The sequence below is a fragment of the Schistocerca americana genome, chromosome 9 (assembly GCF_021461395.2).
Source record: "Schistocerca americana isolate TAMUIC-IGC-003095 chromosome 9, iqSchAmer2.1, whole genome shotgun sequence".
Classification (NCBI taxonomy): domain Eukaryota; kingdom Metazoa; phylum Arthropoda; class Insecta; order Orthoptera; family Acrididae; genus Schistocerca; species Schistocerca americana.
The window spans coordinates 84,429,127-84,447,202 of NC_060127.1; the positions used below are offsets into that span (position 1 = coordinate 84,429,127).

At 45.2% G+C, this 18,076-nt stretch overlaps 1 protein-coding gene across 1 annotated transcript in view; it reads right to left on the reverse strand.

Moving 5' to 3' along the window:
• The window catches only part of LOC124551152, a 32,095-nt gene extending 31,298 nt beyond the window's left edge, over positions 1-797 (reverse strand). The window contains exon 1 of the mRNA XM_047126117.1: positions 785-797. The gene's annotated coding sequence lies outside the window, so the exon portion shown is untranslated. The remainder of the gene's footprint in view (positions 1-784) is intronic.
• Between the last annotated feature and the right edge of the window lie 17,279 nt (positions 798-18,076).

Below are 18,076 nucleotides of genomic sequence, written 5' to 3' on the forward strand. Positions count from 1 at the left end.
CGGACTCATTTGACCGATCCACGATTTCTACCATCTTACGACTTCGCTTCAATCACACTTCTTTTCCTCAATATCGACATCGGACCAACGTTTACGTATCGCCGGCATGTGAGTGTGATCCTGAATCAGAAGCTGATGTCAACCACATGTTGTTTGTGTGTCCCAAATTTGACTGCCGACGGTTGGACTTTCTGATGACATTGCTGAGTATGGGATACCACTTTTCATAACCATCTACTTCTCTTTTTTTTGCCAAAGACATCGGTCTTTCGCCGGCCGGAGTGGCCGAGCGGTTCTAGGCGCTACAGTCTGGAACCGTGCGACTGCTACGGTCGCAGGTTCGAATCTTGCCTCGGGCATGGATGTGTGTGATGTCCTTAGGTTAGTTAGGTTTAAGTAGTTCTAAGTTCTAGAGGACTGATGACCTCAGAAGTTAAGTCCCATAGCCATTTGAACATCGGTCTTTGTAAAGTGATTATTAAGTTCTTTAAGAGCACTGGGCTCAATCTGTAGGTTTTTTTGGTGTACTATCTTGTTTCTGAAGATATTTCATGAATGGTGTGAACTGTAACTCATCACAATTTTAACTACCTTTTAATCTAATTCTTGCAAAAATCTAGTGGACACAGCTGTGACTGAGCTTTCTCTACTTGTAAATATGCATTTCTGTACTATTTCTTTGAAATCTGCGTGCATTGTAGCTATTTTTATCGAAAGCAAGTTCGTGCTGGTCCTCGTAAGGCGAAATAAATAGAAAAAGAAATACAGATGGATTCAGCTTTACCTGTGACGGCCGCGACGAAGCACTCTTCGTAGATTGATGGTCCGCAGGTCCTCTCTGCGCCTACTCCCCACACACGGACGCACACCGCACTGACGTAAGCAAGCAGTACTTCTTTTGCTTCTGCCAGAGAAGGGACTTGCTCGCAGCTTCCTTGTCAAGGTTTTCCACAGTGCCGCTTACGCACGTAGTAACTCCTGACGTCTGCAGCTTGACGACCGTGTCTCTAGCCCGCAAAAACTTGTAACCAACTGAGCAGCTGATCATCTCTTCCCAGCACTGCTATCCCAGCTTCATCTTAGAGCCGGGCGGCCCACATTCACCCTCCGTATCTCCCTCCTGAATGTCAGCTTTCTCGATAGTAAGTCCTAAAACACTTCCGCATCTCCATATAAACTCATCGGACGAAATACAGGGTTTGGCAAATAGAAGTGCACCGCATGAGTGGATGCGATTGGACGTGAATTTTTGGCAGCTTTAACGGAGGAGGAAAACACCTACAGTTACTCCCAACGGGATGGAGCCACTGCCCATACAGTCAGCCGGACCTTGGAGCACATTTACACAATCTTCACCCCTGACAGCCTTGTTAGCAGAGGTCAGTCTGGCCACCTGATTCGTCATTGAGCCATCACTTTGTTTGGGAAGCCCTCAATTCTAAGGTGCATCGCAACAACCCTCAACGTCTTCAGGAACATTTCGGATGTCAGAAACTGACCAGGACCCTAAAGTGCCAAGACGTGAATGGTGGTCACTTTAAGCATCTGCTAGTCAAGTTAGTTTCGTATTTCCTTTCTTCTGCTGTGTCTGTTGGTACGCTGGAACTCTGTTCTCCCAGTCACTTTTATTGGCTCCACACTGTATTCGTAACCCCTCAACAGGCCATTGCTCACTATAAATGTAAATGTCGTGTGACTAGGGCCTCCCGTCGGGTAGACCGTTCGCCGGGTACAAGTCTTTCGAGTTGACGCCACTTCGGCGGCTTGCGCGTCGATGGCGATGAAATGATGACGATTAGGACAACACCACACCCAGTCCCTAAGCGGAGAAAATCTGCGACCCAGCCGGGAATCGAACCCGGGCCCTTAGGATTGAGATTCTGTCGCTCTGATCACTCAGCTACTGGGGGCGGACCATTGCCCACTGCGGCACATAAAGCTGCGGGTCTTCAGTGGACAAAACAACGTAACTGGACAGTAACTGAGGAGAGGCATCTTGTGTAGTCTATCGAGTCGCGTTTTGTCTCTTTACAAATGGTGAAGACGCGAGTGTACCGAATTCCCAAATAAATATTTTATCCACGATGTGTGGCAGGTATAAAGTTCGGAAAATATGTGGTTCTATGATGTTTTGGGGCTGATTTTCACACCATGGCTTGGGCCTACTCGTTAAGATTGCAGTGAACATGAGCCAAAATTGGTGAAGCCCAGTTGAGACTTTCGTGAGATGTACAATGCTTTAAAACAGCTTGCTATATAATTTTGTCAACAGCTTTAATACATTTTAAGGATCTTTTCACATTGTGTAATATTGGTCTGTTGTTACTATCTTGCTGCATCTGGTATGAAATGTTGACCACCGGTAATCATTGCTCTAGCCTCTGTGCATATTATCAATATTGTAATATACTCCCCATACTTTTCTCCTATCATCTCAAAGATTTTGTAATAATATGTTATGTATCTTAACATGCTATATATTGCCGGCCGCGGTGACCGTGCGGTTCTAGGCGCTGCAGTCTGGAACCGCGGGACTGCTACGGTCGCAGGTTCGAATCCTTCCTCGGGCATGGATGTGTGTGAAGTCCTTAGGTTAGTTAGGTTTAAGTAGTTCTAAGTTCTAGGGGACTGATATATATTGCTGTCACTGTAATTTGACTTCAAATTGTATTATCGTATTATTCCTAGGTACATCTTTTCAAACATGACGAAAATGTAACTTTTTCCACTAAATGGTTTTCGATAAGAAAAAAATTGCTGCATTCTCTATAATGTTTGCAAAAACTTTATACGCTTATTGTTGACGTAAACGATTTGGCTTGGTTCGTATACACCTTAACATTGTTCCTCCGTTACATGTGGTTATTTTGACATTGCTGCCACCTGGTGGTACTATGTAGTATAATGTAATGCTCTCGACAACTTTCCAGCAATGCGGAGCAGGTTATCAACATACACACATCTGACTGCAGTGGGAGTGCTACATCTGATGTATCTGACACCACTATGCCTTGCTGATGCAGTTACGGCTTTTATTTTATCTTTTTTGTGGACTAAACATTGTTTTAGTGCATGACAGTGAAGTCAACACATTTTTTTACCGCATTCTTTAACGGAATATGTTTAATTTTAGATTTTACATTCATGTTTTCAGTCGTCAGATACCAATTTGGCAGACGTACGGGCTTTTAAAAAAAATAATGGTTCAAATGGCTCTTAGCACTATGGGACTTAACTTCTGAGGTCATCAGTCCCCTAGAACCTAGAACTACTTAAACCTAACTAACCTAAGGACATCACACACAGCCATGCCCGAGGCAGGAATCGAACCTGCGACCGTAGCGGTCGCGCGGTTCCAGACTGTAGCGCCTAGAACCGCTCGGCCACTCCGGGCGGCAAGGGCTTTACAATTCACGTATTTTATGGTATCTAAAACTGTGTTAACTTTTTTTTCGAAATTGCGTATGATAAATATGAACCTTGTAACATACTTGTAACACTTACAGATCAGAAGATAGCAATATAACTTCGCTGATGTTAGTACTTAGCATTTATATAAACTTCCACTTCGGAAGCTTTTTTAAATGAACCAGAATGTTTATCGTAACATTCTGTGCTCGGTGAGTATCTGTAGACACTCCCGTTTTCAAGGATTACAATGGCTGTTTACACAGAGCTGGACACATACGTGCCTGCTTTAACGAACAGACCGGCGCTCTTTCCCTCTTCAACCGGCCCGTTAAATCAGGCAGTCGTAATCACATACAAAACGCCGGGGACTACTGGGATCAGCGAGTGAAACGTAGCAACCAACATGTTATCTCTACTGGTTCTCATCATCAACTAGCGACCCCGCAATGCTAAATATCTGTATCGTGTTGTATACTAGTCGTGTGCATCAAGTTCTCCAGTATTACTTAACATATGCAGCTACACTCAACGTAATCCAATAAGCCAATCCAATAATAGGTGTGTTTTTTAGTTATCCTGAGTGGTCAGCGTGACGTATTTCCGTCCTACGGGCGCGGGTTCGATTCCCGGCTCGGTCGGCGATTCTCTCCGCTCAGAGACTGGGTGTTGTGTTGTCTTCATCACAATTTCATCCCCATCCGGCGCGCAGGTTGCCCAATGTGGCGTCGAATGTAATGTGCTGCGAATCCACAGAAAGATAGATCCTTTATCATTTAGCTACAAAATAGCAGGTCAGCAACTGGAAGCAGTTAATACCATAAATTATCTGGGAGTACGCATTAGGAGTGATTTAAAATGGAATGATCATATAATGTTGATCGTCGGTAAAGCAGATGCCAGACTGAGATTCATTGGAACAATCCTAAGGAAATGCAATCCGAAAACAAAGGAAGTAGGTTACAGTACACTTGTTCGCCCACTGCTTGAATACTGCTCACCAGTGTGGGATCCGTACCAGATAGGGTTGATAGAAGATATAGAGAAGATCCAACGGAGAGCAGCGCGCTTCGTTACAGGATCATTTAGTAATCGCGAAAGCGTTACGGAGATGATAGATAAACTCCAGTGGAAGACTCTGCAGGAGTGACGCTCAGTAGCTCGGTACGGGCTTTTGTCAAACTTTCGAGAACATACCTTCACCGAAGATTGGTTGGTTGGTTGGTTTGGGGGAAGAGACCAAACAGCGAGGTCATCGGTCTCATCGGATTAGGGAAGGACGGAGAAGGAAGTCGGCCGTGCCCTTTCAAAGGAACCATCCCGGCATTTGCCTGGAGTGATTTAGGGAAATCACGGAAAACCTAAATCAGGATGGCTGGACGCGGGATTGAACCGTCGTCCTCCCGAATGCGTTCACCGAAGAGTCAAGCAGTATATTGCTTCCTCCTACGTATATCTCGCGAAGAGACCATGAGGATAAAATCAGAGAGATTAGAGCCCACACAGAAGCATACAGACAATCCTTCTTTCCACGAACAATACGAGACTGGAATAGAAGGGAGAACCGATAGAGGTACTCAAGGTACCCTCCGCCACACACCGTCAGGTGGCTTGCGGAGTATGCATGTAGATGTAGAAGACCTGCACCGAGGCGGCCGGACCTGCCCCGCAAGGGGCCTCCCGGCTAATCACGCCAAACGCTCATTTCATTTCCATAGTTATCCTCATGGTATCACATTCGGTGGCTTCGTCAGCTCACAACCAAATTGTCACCTGTTACCGTTACTGATGCCTGGGTGTACCCTAGAAACGGAAGTGTTACCACAAACTACATATCAAAAAAACTTGTGTAGAAGTAAAATAAATATTGTAGGCGTTCCAATCTATCTCTCTGGAGCACGTATGTCGTCACAGACCACGGCAGGTTAAAGCGAACTTTTGGTATCGGTAGGCTAAATTGTTGTCGTTCATGAAGCGACCGCGGCTGAATCAATAGCCCCGTCGTAATCTATTCCCCATCGTATAATTCAACCTCCCCCCCCCCCACTCTACCCATTTGCAGCACCATAGGATAGGAGAATAAACATTATCCACCGGCTTGCACAATGGATCCATTCCCCTCCACCCTCCTCTCATTTTTTAATAACGAATTCTCAGCCGCTGCTTTCAGATCGTCCATCACGGACCAAGTATTAAAACTCTCAACTGCCTTGGTAGAATTCTTTCTCATTTCCCGCCTGCAGCTACGAATGGACATCAGAATCCCATTCCCGCGGTCGGGGGAAAGAATGTTCCCATTTTTTATTCCTCGTTTCAAAACCTTTACAGTCTCGTGTGGGCGTCCTCTAATGGATTTAATTTTCTTGCAGATTGTGTTAGTTAATAAGAGAAATGAATAAAATTATTTGAAGTCGATTTCATCGTCGACTAGATGTGTGTCTTCTCGCCTTTGAATCGCCACGTCTCTCTATTCCTCCCTTTAACGATAAGGTCAGCACGCAGCTCCAAGTATTCGAGAGTTACACTCACGTTATGGGGGATCGTACGTCTGTGTGTTAAGCTGAAATGTGACAGGCAAGTGAGCCGGCCGCTGTGGTCGAGCGGTACTAGGCGCTTCAGTCTGGAACCGCGTGACCGCTACGGTCGCAGGTTCGAATCCTGCCTCGGGCATGGATGTGTGTGATGTCCTTAGGTTAGTCACGTTTAAGTAGTTCTAAGTTCTAGGGGACTGATGACCTCAGATGTTAAGTTCCATAGTGATTAAAGCCATTTGAACCGTTTAACAGGCAAGTTAAAAAGCCGGGATACCAACAAATCAGAAATGTAAAAATGTGCACTACACAAAACGGAAAAACGTGGTCCTTTACGACTTCACTATTAATTTTTCACAGTTGTCTTATCATTAGTTCATAACGAAAAGGAGAACTTTGAAATTAGGCTTTCGTATGTTATTGCCTAAAGAATCAAATTGTATTTATATTGCAGTTTCGGATTGCTAGAAGTAGTAGTGCGAAAACTATCGCATTATCAGCTCACGCATCGAAGCTGGTGACTAGAATGATATACAGAAGAACGGAAAAGAATCTGAGGCTCAGTTAGATGACGATCAGTTTAGTTTTAGAAAAGGTAAAGGCACCAAAGAAGCAGTTCTCACTTTGCAGTTGATAATAGAACCAACACTGAAGAAAAAGCAAGACACGCTCACAGCATTCGTCCATCTACACTGCTGGCCACCGTAAATGCAACACCCTGAAGGAAGCATCCGAATCAAGTGAAATTTACACCATGGGTTTGCAGCGATGAGATATGCAACTGATTAGAATTTCAGCGCAGACGCACATCACGCGCGCCTGTGGCGCCACCTCATAGTGCCATTTAAGGCTTGGCGATTTCGACGAGTGTACGTTCGGCACGTGTGTTTACCTTGTGGTTGTTTCACAAGACGATCAGTTATGCCTCGTAGACAACAGCGAACATCGTTTGATCAAGTATCCGAGTTCGACAGAGGAAGGATAGTGGCTTACCGAGATTGTGGATTATCATACAGAGAAATCGCTAGTCGTGTTGGACGAAACCAAACAACCGTAATGCGGATATGTGACCGTTGGATGCAGGAGGGTACGACGGACCGACGTGGTCGATCGCATTCACCTCGGTGCACCGCTGCACGTGCTGATAGGCAAATTGTGTGCATGGCAGTGACATCCCGAACCATAGCACAGCACATTGCGTCTGTAACGCATCATCCAGTGTCTGCGCGTACCATTCGACGCCGTTTACAGCAGAGTGGTCTGTCCGCAAGACGTCCATTGCTTCGTCTACCATTGACGCAGAACCACAGACGTCTCCGTCGCCAATGGTGTGATGACAGACGGATGTGGACGGCAGAATTGAATGACGTTGTCTTTACTGAAGAGGCACGCTTCTGTCTGCAGCACCACGATGGTCGGATTCGAGTGTGGAGACATCGTGGAGAGAGGATGCTGGACAGCTGCATTATGCACCGCCACACTGGTCTGCACCGGGTATTATGGTATGGGGCGGTATTGGATATTACTCTCGCACGCCTCTAGTACGCATTGCCGGTACTTTAAATAGCCGGCGCTACATATCCGAGGTGCTGGAGCCAGTTGTCCTTCCTTACCTTCAGGGCTCGGCCACAGCCATATTTCAACAGGATAATGCGCGACCACACGTGGCACGCTTTGTCCAAAGGTTCTTCGTCAATAACCACATTGAAGTGCTTCCCTGGCCGGCTCGCTCTCCGGATCTTTCGCTGATAGAAAACATGTGGTCCATGGTTGCTCAACGAGTAACCCAGATTACATCCCCAGCTGCCACACCGGATGATCTTTGGCAACGTGTGGAAGCTGCTTGGGCTGCTGTACCCCAGGAACACATCCAACGTCTCTTTGACTCAATGCCGAGACGTGTGGCAGCGGTGATCTCCAACAATGGTGGCTACTCTGGCTACTGATTCTGGCAGGAACCACATGTCACAGACGTCTGTAAACGTAATCATTTGATACTTGGTCAACATGTTATCTACAAAATAAATTTTGTTGTGCTACCTCTTGTCTTTCTTGGTGTTGCATTTACGGTGGCCAGCAGTGTATAAACAGCCTTCGACAACCTAAAATGGTGCAAGATGTTCGAAATTTTGAGATGAATAGAAGTAAGCTGTAGAGAAATACGTATAATACTGAGTATGTACAACAACCAAGAGAGTTAGGAGTAGAAGAATGAGAACGCAGTGCTCGGATTAGAAAGGGTGTAAGGCAGGGCTGCAGTCTTTCGCCCCTATTGTTCAACCTATACATCGAAGAAGCAATGACGGAAATAAAAGAAAGGTTCAAGAATGGGATTCAAATTCAGGGTGAAAGGATATCAGTGATAGGTTTCACTGATGATACGTCTATCCTCAGTGAAAGTGAAGAAGATTTACAGGATCCTTCGGATGGAATGAACAGTCGAATGACTACAGAATATGGATTGATAGTAAAGCAAAAAATGACAGATGTAGTGAAGTGTAGCGTAAATGAGAATAAGCGAGAAGTTTGTCAAAATTGGGGATCACAAAAAGGTGCAAATGCAAATGGCTCTGAGCACTATGGGACTTAATTTCTAAGGTCATAAGTCCCCTAGAACTTAGATCTACTTAAACCTAACTAACCTAAGGACATCACACACATCCATGCCCGAGGCAGGATTCGAACCTGCGACCGTAGTGGTCGCACGGTTCCGGACTGTCGCGCCTAGAACCGCTCGTCCACCCCGGCCGGCGGATCACGAAATACACGGAGCTACGTACCTCTATTAATTTGGGACAAAATTACCCATGGCAGAATAAGTAAGCACATTATCACTGCTAGACAGTGAATTGAGGGCTAAGAGAAGTTTATTGGTATCAAACATTTGCCTTAGTTTGAAGAAGAAATTTCTGAGAATGTACGTTTGGACAAAAGATTGTGTGGTATTGAACCATGGACTGTGGGAAAACTTGGACAGATCAGAATCGAAGCGTCTCTACAGAAGAATGTTGAAAATCTGGTGGACTGCTAGGATAAGGATCAGGAAGTTTTCTGCAGAGTCGGCAAAGGAAGGAACATGTGGAAAACACTGACAAGGAGGAATAGGATGTTACGACTATCTTAAGACGTGAGGAAATATCCTGCATGGTACTAGAGGAAACTCTAAAGAGTAAAAGCCGTAGGGGAAGACACAGATTTGAATACATCAACAAATAATTGAGGACATAGGTTGCAAGTGCTACTCTGATATAACCAGGCTGGCGCAGGAGACTAAATTCTTGACGGGCCTCATCAAACCACTGACAAGACTGATGACCCAAAGAAAAGTATGTTTTGAATTGGAACACACATTCTGTAATAACTGATTTCTGTTCCAGACCAAACTTCTCTGCTTTTGAAACTAGCAAAATAACGTGCAGTATTCCGTTGTATCAATTCACCAAATGCGTAAACGTTTTCTGAAATTGTTTATTATTGATGTAACTTTACAGAATTAAAACAATGTTACTGCAGATTTGAAGCAACAGGTTTTTAAGAGACAACAGAATCGTATTGTACTGTTAGACAGGTACATGATGAAAGGACATGTGCGGTACAGATTTATTTATTTGAATAAATAGATTTAATGGAATGGTCGGCCTTTCTTCAATGCTTATTGTCTGCTGAAAAAGTTTGTGGTTACTGATCTGTAGGCCGTTGATCACAAAGCCAAACATATCTGTGCACCTCCTTGCACATTCGAAGAATTTGTATGACGATATACGCAGCTACGGGTACAAATGGTGAAGTTATTCGTGAAGATGCCTCTGATTGTACATTTCATCTACAGTACACCTTCTCCATCTTATCTTCTTAATTAGCGCTAATTATGTTCCCATATTGTCCAGCAATAACGTGTATGGGTTTCTGTGTGTCATTGTAAGCCAGCTGTGCGGGTCAGGTATGCCATAGTATGTCGCTCACACGCGAGTTTCTCTAACATCGGACACGGTCTGAAGATATAAAACCCTATGAGAAGGTGAACTCTGGCCTCATTTGTGTGGTTAGGATACGAGCACACACTACTCTACTACCTGCCTCCCCTTAGCATAAATCATCTACTTCGTCCCCTACTATAAGGCATAATTCGATCTTGTATTCACATTCACAGTGGATTAGATCAGGCATGATGGTACATTAACGGAAGACAAATCCCAACACCAAAAAAAAAATGGCCCTGAGCACTATGGGGCTTAACATCTGAGATCATCAGTCCCAAAACCAAGAAATAATTAACGTATAGTCAGGTAATTTCGGGAAGGCATTTGTTTAGGTAGCCGGCCGGTGTGGCCGTGCGGTTCTAAGCGCGTCAGTTTGGAATCGCGTGACCGCTACGGTCGCAGGTTCGAATCCTGCCTCGGGCATGGATGTGTGTGACGTCCTTAGGTTAGTTAGGTTTAAGTAGTTCTACGTTCTAGGGGACTACTTAAAACTTCCTGGCTGATAGGCCGTGGTCGAAGTACAAAACTCTCCCCTGACGTTTCGTCTCCGACTGCGGGAGACATCCTCAGTGGTACAGCGGCGAACTGCGAAGAGAATTCGAGAAAGCGCTGATTATATAGGCAGTACAGAGGGCGCCACTGTCGATCACGTGGCGTCGGCTATGATATTGTCTCTGGTGATGCCAACAGTCTCGATTGAAAGTAATCTATCGTCACGCTTGTGGTGCAACACTGACATCCAAATTTTATCCAGTTCAACACCTTCGTCTTTCCTGTTAAAATTATTGCACTATTATGCACGCATGTATAGAGAGGCTATCTAAATTGATAAACACCGTAATAATCTGCGGAGAAATACAGAATGAAGAAATAAAACACGTAAATGAGGCGAGCAATAGATACGCTATCTAATGACGGCAAATCTAATATAATGTGGCACATTACGTTAGAATTCGCTTTCCCTTGTCAGACTCCAACTGGACACATTATCGTCTTTCGCTGTTACGAGTCAGTTTCATCTTAATCACTTAAGAAGCCTTCTGTGCAGAATAATTTTATTTCGCACTCTCAATGCTTGTTCTCGTAATCAGTGGACAGCTTATATTTCAACTATCAATCTTATACAAGAACTGATGTATACGGATATGCGAAACGAATGAGTACCTATGGTGTAATGGTGATATTGGTTTTTAGACTTTCTGCCGTCCTAATAAGTAGTGATTAAGCATGTCATTGAGTGTAATTAATCTAATCAACCTCTGACTAGATCACATCTACAATACGAGTGTTATACGCTGTATACTTTACTGTATGTCTTCGTTCTGGTGTTTATTAGAGGAACAGCAAATATTTTACAAATGTGACGAATTGTTTCGACTGTCAATACCTAGTTACTTCTTTTGGAGTATTGCTATGAACTTGATCGTTCTATTGACCATGTAAGCATACTAGAATTACACTACTTGTGACCAAGGTTACTGCTGTCGATGAAACAAAGACGTTGAAAAAAGGTTTTTCAGTGGCATGCTAACTTACATTTTTATTCAAACGAGTGGGTTTTAGATTGATTATTAGGTATTTTACACCACAGACTACCTTTCATTAAGTAGGTTCCATACTCGTTTTCCGGTTTCTTATTATTCGTTTTGCGACGTATTGATTGACGTGGGTTCAGTAACTTGCTTCACTGTCGCTTTAGTATAATGCAGTGTCATGCAAACATAAATCTATTTCTACCTTTCCCACCCTTTACCGTTCTTTAATAATTGGTCTTACCCTATATGTCTGATTTAGCAATGCATATTCTTTTTAGCAGTGTTTATTATCCGTAAGCGTAACGGCTTGTCACCTAGGTTTTTTATATGTACTCCCATTTCATTTAATGCTTGACACTGATCTGTAATAAAACGATCATCTATATACAGTTTCATTTGTACTTATTGGTACCATATAAATTGTTAATTTCCAGAACGATTGCATTTAATGAAAATGGCCAAAATGTAATTAAATTTATTGAAGTCGTCCCTTATATAACAGCTCGCATTCGGGAGGACGACGGTTCAATCCCGCGTCCGGCCATCCTGATTTAGGTTTTCCGTGATTTCCCTAGATCACTTCAGGCAAATGCCGGGATGGTTCCTTCGAAAGGGCACGGCCGATTTCCTTCCCCATCCTTCCCTAATCCGAGCTTGTGCTCCGTCTCTAATGACCTCGTTGTCGACGGGACGTTAAACTCGAATCTCCTCCTCCATTATATAATATGTCTATAATATAATTGTTTACGTAATAACTCATAGATTACTGATGTCACATGGGTTGTTGTACGTATGGTATATTTTATTGGGCCTGAAGATGACGTTTTTACAAACTTGAAACTAGTTGCCAAAATAAAATCGACACCTTAAATACAGCTGGAGGAATTTCTTCATCTTTAATATAAATTTATGCCAGCTGACGTCCCACTGTTCTCCATTTCAACTATAGATGTACGAAGATTATTACGTTAGTGGTTGCATGGGCCATCGTAATTCGTAATGATTGTTTCAAAACAAGAGGGCAACAAGATCACTGAATGTTTCTTCGACTTAAGTTAAGCCTTTTGTCGACCTTCTGGTGCGTGTTGTACTCAGTTAAACAGTGCCAAAATGCCTCCTAAAAGGCAGGACCACGTGACCTAGAGACTGACTGTTGGAGCTACCGACAGGACAAGTCGCGTCCTTGTCAGGCAGAGCTCTCCCTGAGAGAGTTATTTAAAACCTCGGCTTCTGGAGGAAACAGCCGACTTCAGAGAGGGCTCTACTTTTCACAGCCGACGCGACTCTGCTTATTTGCACAGTTTGGGGCAAGCAATCAGTTCCGTCAGAACAGCAGACAGAGCCTTTTCTCTGGCGCTTCCCTGGTGTTCTCCTGTGCGAACGGCCGCCCAGACTTAGCACCGACGGCCTTGCAATGAAAAACGCCATCTTGGCGAACATTATTAATTCCTGCGTTATGCAATTACAGACAGGAAGAATTACCGACAATACTTCTAGATCACGGCGTCATTACTGTTATATCTGGTCCACCCAAGTGACAAACATATAAATTATAGTCGAAATTTATTCATACAGGAATATTATGGAAATGCTTGTTAATCTCCAATTAATCTACACACATGCTCATAAATTAAGGATAATTGCAGAATGTGTAGCATAGACACGTAGGGAACACACACGACACAGATCTGTAAGTCCACGGTATTGGTGATAAGATCAGAAAACCGTCCCAAAAACATGTGCTACAAAACGCCACTGTTTCCTGCGCATGTGCCCCGATATCAATATCCGATATGATCTCCATGCTCACGTACACAGGCCGCACAACGGGTTAGCATACTCTGGATCGGGTAGTCGAGCAGCTACTGGGGTATAGCCTCCCATTCTTGCACAAGTGCCTGTCGGAGCTCCTGAAATGTCGTAGGGGCTTGAAGACGTGCAGCGATACGTTTACCGAGATCATTCCAGACGTGCTCTATGGGGTTTACGTCTGTAGAAGAGGCAGGCCACTCCATCTTCTGTTTCGAGGTACTCCTCCACGATAGCAGCTCGGTGGGGCAGTGCATTATCATCCATCAGGATGAAGGTGGGACCCACTGCACCCATTGGTCCAAAATGACGTCCCGATACATCTGACCTGTTACAGTTCCTCAGTCAATAACATGCAGGGCTGTACGTGTAGCAATCATAATCCCACCCCACACCATCAAACCACCATCTCCATACAGGTCCCTTTCAAGGACATTAAGGGGTTGGTATCTGGTTCCTGGTTCACGCCTGATGAAAACCTGGCGAGAATCACTGTTCAGACTATACCTGGACTCGTCCGTGAACATGACCTGGGACCACTTTTCCAATGACCATGTACTATGTTCTTGACACCAGGCTTCACGGGCTCTCCTGTGACAAGGGGTCAGTGGAATGCACCTGGCGAATAAACCATGTCTGTTCTGTCGTCTGTAGACTGTGTGTCTGGAGACAACTGTTCCAGTGGCTGCGAGCAAGGCTACCTGCAGTACTCCGTGGTCGTCTGCGGGCACTGATGGTGAGATATCGGTCTTCTTGTGGCGTTGTACACTGTGAACACCCAGTACTGTAGCTCCTGGACAGGTTTCCTGTCTGCTGGAATCGATGCCATAATCTTGAGATCACACTTTGTGGCACACGGAGGGCCCGTGCTACGACCTGCAGTGTTTGACCAGTCTCCAGTCGACCTAGTATTCTACCCCTCATAACGTCATCAATATGTGTTCTTTGAGCCATTTTCAACACACAGTTACCATTAGCACGTCTGAAAACGTCTGCACATTTGCTCGCTGCATCGTACTCTGACATGCACCAACACACACGTGTGTATGTGGACTGCTGCCAGCGCCACCGTGCGACGACCGCAATCAAATGCACCGCATGGTCATACCCCGAGGTGATTTAAAACCGGAAACCGCCCACCAGAACGTTGTTTCACCATGTATCAGCATTATCCTTAATTTATGAGGATGAGTGTAACTTTGATGTGGCGATAATATAAGGGCCCATCAGAAAGTTTACATTTGAGTGCGCTCCTGCAACATGTAGGCGAGTGGTTATAGTGTGGCGTTAGAAGTGAAACTGTTTGATCGTCCCTTAAACACTGCCGAGAGAATTAAATTAGTTCACCTGCACAGAAGACGTCGATTTTGATCCAATGGTGGCAAATCTGACCTAGGGAATAGCGGATGTACTGGTAAATATTTCAACGTTGTTCGCCAATAGGCAGCGTAATACGAGGGCAGTTCAATAAGTAATGCAACACATTTTTTTTTCTGAAACAGGGGTTGTTTTATTCAGCATTGAAATACACCAGGTTATTCCCCAATCTTTTAGCTACACAATACTATTTTTCAACGTAATCTCCATTCAATGCTACGGCCTTACGCCACCTTGAAATGAGGGCCTGTATGCCTGCACGGTACCATTCCACTGGTCGATGTCGGAGCCAACGTCGTACTGCATCAATAACTTCTTCATCATCCGCGTAGTGCCTCCCACGGATTGCGTCCTTCATTGGGCCAAACATATGGAAATTCGACGGTGCGAGATCGGGGCTGTAGGGTGCATGAGGAAGAACAGTCCACTGAAGTTTTGTGAGCTCCTCTCGGGTGCGAAGACTTGTGTGAGGTCTTGCGTTGTCATGAAGAAGGAGAAGTTCGTTCCGATTTTTGTGCCTACGAACACGCTGAAGTCGTTTCTTCAATTTCTGAAGAGTAGCACAATACACTTCAGAGTTGATCGTTTGACCATGGGGAAGGACATCGAACAGAATAAGCCCTTCAGCGTCCCAGAAGACTGTAACCATGACTTTACCGGCTGAGGGTATGGCTTTAAACTTTTTCTTGGTAGGGGAGTGGGTGTGGCGCCACTCCATTGATTGCCGTTTTGTTTCAGGTTCGAAGTGATGAACCCATGTTTCATCGCCTGTAACAATCTTTGACAAGAAATTGTCACCCTCAGCCACATGACGAGCAAGCAGTTCCGCACAGATGGTTCTCCTTTGCTCTTTATGGTGTTCCGTTAGACAACGAGGGACCCAGCGGGAACAAACCTTTGAATATCCCAACTGGTGAACAATTGTGACAGCACTACCAACGGAGATGTCAAGTTGAGCACTGAGTTGTTTGATGGTGATCCGTCGATCATCTCGAACGAGTGTGTTCGCACGCTCCGCCATTGCAGGAGTCACAGCTGTGCACGGCCGGCCCGCACGCGGGAGATCAGACAGTCTTGCTTGATTGACCTTGCGGCGATGATGACACACGCTTTGCCCAACGACTCACCGTGCTTTTGTCCACTGCCAGATCACCGTAGACATTCTGCAAGCGCCTATGAATATCTGAGATGCCCTGGTTTTCCGCCAAAAGAAACTCGATCACTGCCCGTTGTTTGCAACGCACATCCGTTACAGACGCCATTTTAACAGCTCCGTACAGCGCTGCCACCTGTCGGAAGTCAATGAAACTATACGAGACGAAGCGGGAATGTTTGAAAATATTCCACAAGAAATTTCCGGTTTTTTCAACCAAATTTGGCTGAGAAAAAATATGTGTTGCATTACTTATTGAACTGCCCTCGTAGCATAGCCACCAGAGCGCCATCTGTGTCTTCTCTTCAGCAGAGATTGGTCGCAGCCAGAAGGCTCAGTGTGGTCCAAACGTGTCAAGCAATAGGCAACCGTGCCACGCAGACGTGCTCCGGCTTAGCTTACTACATCCAAGTTAGAGAATTTTGCCGGTCGCTGTGGTCGAGCGGTTCTAGGCGCTTCAGTCCGGAACCACGCGGCTGCTACGGTCGCAGGTTCGAATCCTGCCTCGGGCATCGATGTGTGTGATGTCCTTAGGTTAGTTAGGTTTAAGTAGTTCTAAGTTCTAGGGGACTAATGACCTCACATGTTAAGTCCCATAGTGCTTAGAGCCATTTGATCCATTTTTTGAGAGAATTTGAAAGAGTTCAAATTATGGCCACCTGAATGGCGGGATGGTCTTTTCGGAGAACTACAACACAAATTGGACGTGCCATTGTGCAACAATCCTCGTTTTAGTGGTCATGTGAACATTTACTCACACGTAGGTGAGTTTCTGGGCATCCGAGCAGCACAGACGCTCGCCATGGTGGTCGTAAGAGGAGCCGTGGCAGATCTTACGGCAACAACAACGCAAGTAAGACGTTAGATCAGATGTGTACTGTTGAGAACCCGTTATTAACAGTCGACTACAGCCACACAAACCTCTAGCCCGTCCTCCACTCACGACACACCATGGAATTGCACGGCTCAACTGTTGCTCTCAGAGGATCAGTTGGAAGATGGAATGGCGCTCCCTGATCTTCAGCGATAACAGTAGATTCTGCCTGCACTACACAAGTGATAGTCGCCTGCACGTACGACGTAGACTTGGCCAGCGCTGTCTCTATAGAGTGCATTTGTCCGATGCACACTGGTCCCAAATGGGACTTAACATCTGAGGTCATCAGTCCCCTAGAACTTAGAACTACTTAAACCTAACTAACCTAAGGACATCACACACATCCATGCTCGAGGCAAGATTCGAATATGCGACCGTAGCAGCAGCGCGGTTCCAGACTGAAGCGCCTAGAACCGCTCGACCACAGCGGCCGGCTAACTTGCCTGTCACATTTCAGCTAAACACATCGACGTACGATCCCGTATAACGTGAGAGTAACTCCCGAATACTAGGAGCTGCGTGCTGACCATACCGTTAAAATAACGAATAGAGAGACGTGGCGATTCGAAGGCGAGAAGACACCTCTCTTGTCGACGATGAAATCGCATTAAAATAATTTTATTCATTTCTCTGATTAACTCATCAATCTACGAGAAAATTAAGTCCATTTGAGGAAGACCACTCGAGACTATAAACGTTCTGAAACGAGGAATAAAAAATGGGGAGTGCATTCGTCTACGACACAATTGGCTGAACCTCAGGCCTTGTGGTGTGGAGTGCGATAAGCTTCAACTCTCGTTCACATTTGGCGTTTCTGGAGAGGATACTAACCAACTCGTAGTATCTGCCGAATGCTGTTAGACCCGTTCTTACAACAGGAAAGTGGTGTGTTGTTCCAACAGGAAAACGCTTGCCCACACACTGCCCGACGTGCAGCAACTTCCCTAGCCAGCACATTCACCAGGTTTCTCTCCAATCGTGCACGTATCGGACATGATGAAACGAGAAGAGACTGTTACTGAACTACGTGTACAGGTCGATCAGACGTGGCGTAAGGTATCCCAGCATAGTATTCGCCATCTGTGCGATCAACTGGGCGCCAGAATTAGCGCCTGCATACCTAGTACCTTACAACCTCTGTGCTGATGATCTCTGAATGTAGTCATATCATGTACCCCATGTGCACCGCTGCAATAATGAATCCTGAATGAACCAGAAACCTGTAAGAGGATTTTTTTTTTTTTCCGTGATGTGCAGTTTGCAACCTGTGAAGAGTGTGGCACTTCAAAGTGTCGTCCTTAAGTGGGAGCCTATTGCTAATGGCTCTGCTGCATTTTGGAGCAACATCTAATTATTTTGACCGCACTCACACAATTCTGCATCGACAGGTGCAGTCAGGTCACGGC